The sequence below is a fragment of the Lontra canadensis genome, unplaced genomic scaffold, assembly GCF_010015895.1.
Source record: "Lontra canadensis isolate GAN:19392208 unplaced genomic scaffold, GSC_riverotter_1.0 scaffold12, whole genome shotgun sequence".
NCBI lineage: Eukaryota > Metazoa > Chordata > Mammalia > Carnivora > Mustelidae > Lontra > Lontra canadensis.
In genome coordinates, this window is record NW_022631006.1 from 14,624,957 (window position 1) to 14,633,827 (window position 8,871).

Here is an 8,871-nt window from a genome sequence, read left to right on the forward strand (position 1 = left end):
CCCTTTCTCTGAAAAAAATAAGAAAGGCAGAAATGTACGGAGATGCTTCTTAGCTTGAATCTGTGGACAAGGCACTGTACCTTCTCTCTTAAATATCATTTTATAAAACCAGGTTTGCCTTGTTTATATTCCCTACACATCTCTTTCTTTTTGTCTACCTTAGGTCTTTTAAATTTATCTTCAAGAAAAGTGCTGTATTATGGAATCAAGTTTCCTTATCTTTTTTCCCGAAAGAATTGTGTGCAATATTTATTTCCCATATGTTGCAATTTAGAGCACACAGGAAACTGTGTTGAATACCATCACTTCAGCTTTCATTTCTTTATCAAGATAATACTTACACACATTTCTATATAGTGTATAAGGAAGTGAAACTATACATTTCTTCATTTTCTGCATAGTCTATCAGAATTTAGACTTCTAAAACCAAGGAATATTTACTTGTAATACTCCATAGGGTAAATATTGTTCATGTTTGACAGGGGTGAATAATAAATAGAGTTCCATATTAAAAACAAAAACAGTTCTTATCTAACTCACTACTGTGAACTGTTACTCTAAAGGTTAAAGAACATGTACATAGACATGAGATTTGGTTCACAGGAGGCTTTCAATCATCATTTAATGCATGAGAGATGAATTATTGAGAACATCACAATTCTAAGGAATTACCATGTACTCAAAGTAGGACATCAGTTAGACTGCTTATAATAAAAGTGTTATTACTTTTTTTCATATTTTTCCTCTAAATGTGAAAAATTGGACTGAACTCAGCCTTTTTTTTTTTTCCTTCAGGAAAACCTGGTATTTTTAATAAGCTTATGATGACCTGCCATTAAATTTCATGATTCATTTTTTCTTAAAAAGGATTACTGATCCTGTAATGAAAAATTCCAAATGGTCAGGCACATGATTTCTAAAAGAAAATTTCAGGCAAAATAACCTATCTTAAGTACAGGTTCATTGATCTAGTTTGATTGTTGAATTTATATATTAAATGGAATTGATTAATTTTCAAAAGTCCTATTCATGAATTATGTATTTCTTTTGAACCATCTGAGGAATGTAAACTATGAAAAATATCTTTCAACATTTCTCTGATACGTCTTGAAATTATGCTTGATAATTAGTAATAGAGGAGAAAAAGAATAAAGACAGAAAAATTAAATACTTTGATTTCAAAGGCACATAAATTAGAATAATAGTAAAAACGAATCTATTTTCAAGTCTAGTCACTAAGAATGTTTTTGGCACTTGGAAGTGTCAGTGACTATATGAAACATACAGATCCTTCAGGAATTAAAAATTGGGAGGAAAATACCAATTTAAAATGTTCTCTTGGTATTTAATGCTTTTGACATGAGTTGGAACTATATGAAAATTTCTAGAATCCTTCTTTAAAAAAAAACAACAGAATTAGAGCTTTACAGATTTTATCAATTTCTTTAAAAAGGAAAAAAATTGTGGGGTTTTTTTGCTTATTTTTCAGAAAATTAATTTAGATAATAATGTATGGAAGACCTGCAACTAATAAGCTTTGTTTAGATATAATTCTCTTTAATTTTTTATTTTTTAATCTTTCTGGTCATTATTAGTACTAAAATACTTTCAGGAATTGTTGTATATATTCACCAGTTTCGAGTACCTCTCTTTTTTTTTTTTTTTAAGATTTTATTTATTTATTTGACAGACAGAGATCACAAGTAGGCAGAGAGGCAAGCAGAGAGAGAGGGGGAAGCAGGCTCTATGCTGAGCAGAGAGCCTGATGTGGGGCTTGATCCCAAGACCCTGGGATCATGACCTGAGCCGAAGGCAGAAGCTTAACCCACTGAGCCACTGAGGTGCCCCTCGAGTACCTCTCTTTAATACAAATTAAAAAGGAATCTCTTGAGAACTGTTTAAGAAATAAATCCATACATTTATAGGCAACTAATCATTGACAAAGTTCCCAAGAGCACAAAATGGGGAAAAGATGATCTCCTCAATAAATGACGTTAGGAAAACTGAATTTCCACAGGCAAAAGAATGAATTTGGACCCTTATTTCCCATTATACACAAAAATTGACTCAAAGTGGATTAGACACTTAAATGTAATACTTGAAACCATAAAACTACTAGAATTAAAAACAGTAGAAAAGCTTTTGACATTGGTGTTGGCGATGGTTTTTTGAATGAGACATCAAAAGCATAAATAACAAAAGCAAAAATAGATAAGTGGGATTACATTAAACTAAAAAGTCTGTATAGCAATAGGAACAATCAGCAATGAAAAGGCAACCAATGAAATGAGAGAAAACATTTGCAAACCATATATCTGATAAGAGGTTAATATCTAAAATATATAAGGAACACATACAACTCAATAGCAAAAACAAACATATAAAAACAAATAATCTGTTTAATAATGGGCAAATGACCTGAACAGCATTTTTCTAAACACAAGGTGATATCACATCTGTTAGAATATCTATTACCAGGGCACCTGGGTGGCTCAGTTGGTTAAGGGCTGGACTCTTGATTTCAGCTTAGGTCATATTCCTCAGGGTCATGAGATCAAGCCCCACAGAGAGGGCTCTGCGCTTAGCAGGGAGTCTGCCTGAGATTCTCTTTCTCCCTCTGCCCCTCCATCTCCTCTCTCTTTCTTTCTCTCCTTCTGTGTCTTGTTCTCAAATAGTAAATAAATAAATCTCTTTTTTTAAGATTTTATTTATTTATTTGACAGACAGAGATCACAAGTAGGCAGAGAGGCAGGGAAGCAGGGAGGGGGGGAAGAAGGCTCCCTGCTGAGCAGAAAGCCAGATGCGGGGGCTCAATCCCAGGACCCTGGGATCATGACCTGAGCTGAAGGCAGAGGCTTAACCCACTGAGCCACCCAGGCACCCTGTAAATAAATAAATCTTTAAAAAAAAAAAGAATGTCTATTGCTAAGAAGACAAGATATAATAAGTGTTGATGATGTAGAGAAAAAAAAATAAAACAAATCTTATGCACCATTTGTGGGAATGTACATTTGTACATTGATTCTCTCAGTTACCTATTTCAAACCACAGAGATAGTGTCCAGAACAGAACCACAGCGGGGAAGACCTGACTTTCTATATCTCCTATAGTTTATTTTTCCATTGCTGAAATTGTGCTTACCTCATAAAAATAGTCTTAAATGAAAATTGCCTTCAAATTCTCAGGGACAACTTGTTTGCCTAGAGGAAAAGTGGGAATGTGGGAGAAGTAGAGAACATACTGTAAACAAGAGCAATGTAAGAGTTAGGTGCATGGTCTTCTATAACTTATTAGAAGACCTCTGTACAAGAGGAGAGCTATAAAAGTGGAAACAGATCCTAAAGCCTGGACTAACTGAATGTAGTAAAATTTATTATTGCTTCAAACATTGGGCTTACCCAGGGGGGCAGAGCTTCATGACAACTTATCATCACAAATGATAAGAAGACAGTCTGATTAAATCACTAGGAGTTTCAAGACAGGACATCATGTAGCATTCTCTAGATTATAATTTGGCCCTATAGTCTCTAATGCTTGGGTTTACATTTGACATGAAAGTTTTTGGCCTGAAAATGACCCCTTTGGGGTTTTAGCTAAAGCTAACTTTCCTGGATCTTCACATTTTGTTGATCTCATCCAGGCTATGTGACGTCAGTTGAAACAAACCTAAAAGACACATCCACCCGTTATTCCTCAGAGTGGGAGAAGTTTAAACACACACACACACACACACACACAAAGGATTGGGGTCACGTGTCCAAAAAATAGAAGTCACCTTGAGATTAAGCAATGCAAATGACCATGAAGCAGACAAAATTTGCTATTGCAAGATGCAAGAAGACCCAGCAGTAGAAGGTACTAATTTCTTACACAATTGAACATATTTACGATTTTAAAAGTGAAGTAAGAAACCATCAGTTAGAACAAGGAAATTCATAAAAAGGGTACAAAGAAAAAAGTATTTATGATATGCTGTGTGACTCTTGAGTATTCTGTTTGGAGGACCAGACAATGGGGAAAAGCTAATGGGAGCATGCCAGCAGAATTAGAACTTCTGTCAAAGCTGCCAGAAGGCGATCCCTTCTCATTGCCCTCATCCCATGAAGCAATCTGTAGTTATTTACTAATTAGTGACTCAAGGACTGGCACCATGACCCTGGGCCACCACTTTACTCTCCAATGCCATAGTCAGCCAAGAGCTCTTTTAGACACCAAACTGGCTAGTCAGTTGTGGACTTACTTTACAACTCAGTTAATAGATTTTGTATCCCTCACAATGCCTATTGCAGTGATACAGTCCATATTCTCAATAAGTGATTGCTGAGCAAAACATATGGTTGCTGAGCACGCAAGGTTATGATGCTGTAAACAGTCTTATGACTGTTTCTGATAAACAGTTCTGAATTAGCCTGAAATCAGTCTCTCTTTCTCTCTCTTTTTCTTCTTTCTCTCTCTCTCTCTCACACACACACACACACAAGCACACACACACACACACACACACACACAGACACTCTCTTTCTTGCCCTCTGTTTACTTTCATCTGTTAGCATCTGGTTAGATATGTAATAATTGCTTCTAAATTAGGCTACATGTGGACAGGGTTAGAGAAGTGTAGTGTATCCAACAGAATAAACTATAATTTGGGGACACTGAACATAAAGAAGTGTGTGGTGTCAGTGCAGTCGTGATATTTTAATGATGAGGGAACTTCCGGCCTAAACATTCACTTCAACTCCAGCTGTCCTAAGCACCTTCTCATTAACAGTGGAAGAATCTACATTAGATTAATGGGGAATTGAGGGGCTTTATCACAGCGGATCTCAGGGTAATCCTGATGCTTTTCTCGTAAATCAGGGAACTCTAGTGGGCATATCTGTTAAAGGTCTGGATTCAAATAAGTAGAGTATTTGTTTTCACATGCAAACAGTAAGACAAGGTAGTGTGGCCAGTGAGTATACAATGGGTATAAATACAAACTAATTATACAATAGGTAAAATTACAACTATTTTGACTTCTAGTAGTGAAAAGGTAACTGAAGTTTTCTAAGAGAGACAAATAAGAATTAAATCAGATTGGATTTATTTAGGAATACAATAAAATTAAGTGTCATTCACAATGATAGAAAGGAGTTAAGGATGACTTATAAGAAATTTAATTAACAAAGTAGAATATACAATGTCCACAAGGTAGTTCTTTTTAACTTCTTTGATTCCTGGAGAAAACTGTTATCAGTTGAATTGTCTAGAGAAGCTTTTCTATTATATACAAATTTAAACTGGTTTTCCCCAAACAGGATGAATCCTTCATAATAATAGTTGCGTCTAAGTCTACTGACCAAGATTTGTACAGTTCTAGAAGAAATTGCAGAAAACACTGTATAGGGCAGCACAGAAGAAAGACTTGCGAGTTTATATTTCTCTGAGGGACTCAATATCCTTCTTCTGGCAAATAAGTAATCCCTCAATCTGAAGATGGCTTTTAAACGTTTTAAAATTTAATATTGTCTAAAATATATGTGTGTATCAATAGCAATGTGAATTCAGCTCAGCAAACACCATTAAAGTCTGTACAAAGTATTTTTTAAAACACTCCAATGCCAATTTATTTTTAAAGGGTTCTGTGTAATTTTATGGTTTGCCTTTTTTGGTATTAACTATACAAATTTGAAAATTACAAAGTTGTAATGACCTAATACTATTAGTAGTCATTCAGAAATAAAACTTTTCCTTCCTCCCAGCAACTGTCCAGTGGGAATTAAAAGCCCTAAAAAGAGGCCAATTCAACATGGCCTCTACCCTGGTAGGAAAAAAAAAAAAGAGAGAGAGAGAAGATGAGAAGAAAACAGAAATCGACTAAAGGGTGTGTGGCCAGTATCTCCCAGAGTAGGGCCCCGACTGTGGCTGGGGTCATGAAAGGTCACCCAGGATACCTCGCAGCCACATCTTCCTCACTCCAGCATGTCCATGTCCCAGTCTAGGTGTCATGGAGATCCTTCATTAACCTTTTCCTCCACTGCTTTGCTGAGTGCATCTGGTTTTCTAAGTCTCATGTTGTCATAGCTGTCTGCACACTCCACTTTCCATGACAGGTTTCGATCAAAGCCTGCAGCTGAGCCTGCTGGTATTCCAATAGCTTCTTCTTGGGTCCAGACTCCATGTAGTAGGTATATGGACACGGGTCCTGCAGGGTGTATCAGCACTTGGCCAAGAGCGTGACAGCATTCTGTAGGTGCTGCCAGTGATTCCAGGTCCCCAGATTGTTCATGCCCCTCTTCTGAATCTTCTCATGAATCCACTGGTAAATCTGCACCTTCAGCTGCAAGCTCTTCCGGTTTTCCACCTCTCAAAGTAGAACAAGTACTTCTTCCTGGCCTGGGCTTGCTGGGTCTGGTCGACAGTGTCAGAGTTCCAGAGTTCTACTTGTTCCAGTTGCAGTTATAGTACTTGGTACTGTGGGTTTTCTAATCTCCTAGACATATCCAGTGGAATTCATGGTTACAGTTGGAGCATCACATGTGATTGCAGCCTTTGCTCTTCTCAGTGCAGAAGTTGCACTTGGGATAGTCTTTAGCGTGAGCACCTAGGTAGTTGGCTGTTTCAGAGTCATCAGCACATTTCCTGAGCCATTTCCAGATCATGACATAGACTGTGGCATGTAACATATTTGACAACTTGAAACAGAAGACCTCATTGCACTGATTGGACTGTACTTAGCAAGCTCTGGACTTCTATACATGAATCTCCAGGGGGCAGTCTGCACCAGAGCACAGCTGGAGCTAGGAATGAAAGGGTAGCCCCTGTATTTGTCTCTCAATTCTTCATTAGGTAACAATGGAAACACGAAGTTCTCTAGTGTTTGGAGTGGACAGTCCTGAGTTTTGCAAGAGATTCCCCCACCCATCCAAGTACTGAACGGTGCTGCTCCCAGAAGCTGCAACAAAACTGGTGCTGATAAACCAGAGAAAGTAGTTTTCCTTCTGCACAAACTGCATACCCACTGTCCAGTGGGTGAAGGGGGTGGGCTGCAGGGACATGCTTTGAGGGATGGGGCTGAACTTGAGCCTCAATGAGCAGCTGAGAAGAATCAGACTTGTATCTGTCCAGTATCTCTCCAACTTGCCAGTGGAAATTAATTAATATAAGTCTAGCAACTACATGAGATACCAGTGCCATACGATGTGCTAACGGTGGTGAGCATCACTGGCCTGTAGGACAGAGGCTAGGCTGGTTATATGCTCCTTGAGGGCACTTGAACTTTTTTTTTTTTAATTTATTTTCAGCATAACAGTATTCATTGTTTTTGCACCACACCCAGTGCTCCACGCAATCCGAGCCCTCCCTAATACCCACCACCTGGTTCCCCCAACCTCCCACCCCCCGCCCCTTCAAACCCCTCAGATTGTTTTTCAGAGTCCATAGTCTCTCATGTTTCACCTCCCCTTCCAGTTTCCCCCAACTCCCTTCTCCTCTCTAACTCCCCTTGTCCTCCATGCTATTTGTTATGCTCCACAAATAAGTGAAACCATATGATAATTGACTCTCTCTGCTTGACTTATTTCACTCAGCACTCGAACTCGAACTCAAGCAGTGAACCCAGGATCTTCGGCCCCGTGCTGCTCCACATTGCAGGCTAATCCCAGTTAATAGTTCTCTGTGTCCCCTGGGATCCTCATCCTCTTCCTCCTCACGATATGGGTCATAGTCCTCTTTGCCCCTGGCTGTTAACATCCACAGACATCTTAGCATCCAGCCAAGCTGCAGATCAGGAAAGCAGGGTTTTTCCCCTTGCCTTAAATGTTACACTTTCTCAAATGCATTTGCGGTTTTTTGTTTGTTTGTTTGTTTCCTGTAATTCTTGGAGATCTTTCAGGAAGATATCACCCCAAATATTCTATGTCATATAATTTCCATTGGGAGCCATGGCCCATGGCTGCTGAGTCTGGACGGGCTAGACTAGGTCTGGCTGGGTGAGGGGGATCTGACATAGGGGCACTAGGAGGCTGACTCCCAATCTCCTTCCTCCCACAGAACAGTCTCCACAGCTCAGAAGTGCTCTGTACAAAGTATGTTTTATGTGGTATGATAGTATAGACACCTATAAATGTATGTCTTTTTAAGACTACCTTTTTTTTTTGGTTTGGCTTTTGTTAGGGACTCATAACAAGAAAATGTCTATTTAGTCAATATGTGCATATGCTTACTCTTTAATTGGCTTAATTTTGTGCGTGTTTATGAGGATAAATTTGAATTGAAAAAAAGTGTCTATTTCTTTACTGATTCATTGGTAAATTGAGATCCATAGTTTTTTCTAGATTAATTTCAAAGTTAAAAACTAAATATATGGCTCCAGATGTTACTAAATGTTCAAAAACATGAAATGAAAGAGAAAAACAAGTTCAAGTTTGAAAAATTAGGATTTATTGGGGATTTTTTTTTTAAGAAAAGTACTATTTTTGGAATTAGCGGGAATATAATTAAAACTGACATGTCATAATAAGTCACCAGGATGAAAGGTACAGCATAGGGAATATAATCACTGGTATTGTAATAGTGACAGATGGCAGCTACCCTTGTGATAAGCATGGAATAATGTATATATAGAGTTGTCGAATTTACTATGTTAAGATTGTGTTGCAGCTTTACTTCAAAAAAACCTGGCATATCACCCTTAGTTTTAGACAGAATAAGTGAAATAGTGTTGCATAGATTGATAAGAAAATATGAAGTTCAAAGCGTTTAGTTTTTTAAAAGTTACTTATACAAAAGATTTTGACACAGAAAGTATTAAATGTATAATAAGAAACTATCTGAAAGTTACTTATAATTTGAAGTTTGACAAATGAGTTTAACCTGACCTACCTTATATAA

General features: G+C 37.7%; 1 pseudogene; it reads right to left on the reverse strand.

Moving 5' to 3' along the window:
• Positions 1 to 5,977: 5,977 nt before the first annotated feature.
• LOC116867150 lies at positions 5,978 to 7,176 on the reverse strand (annotated as a pseudogene).
• Between the last annotated feature and the right edge of the window lie 1,695 nt (positions 7,177 to 8,871).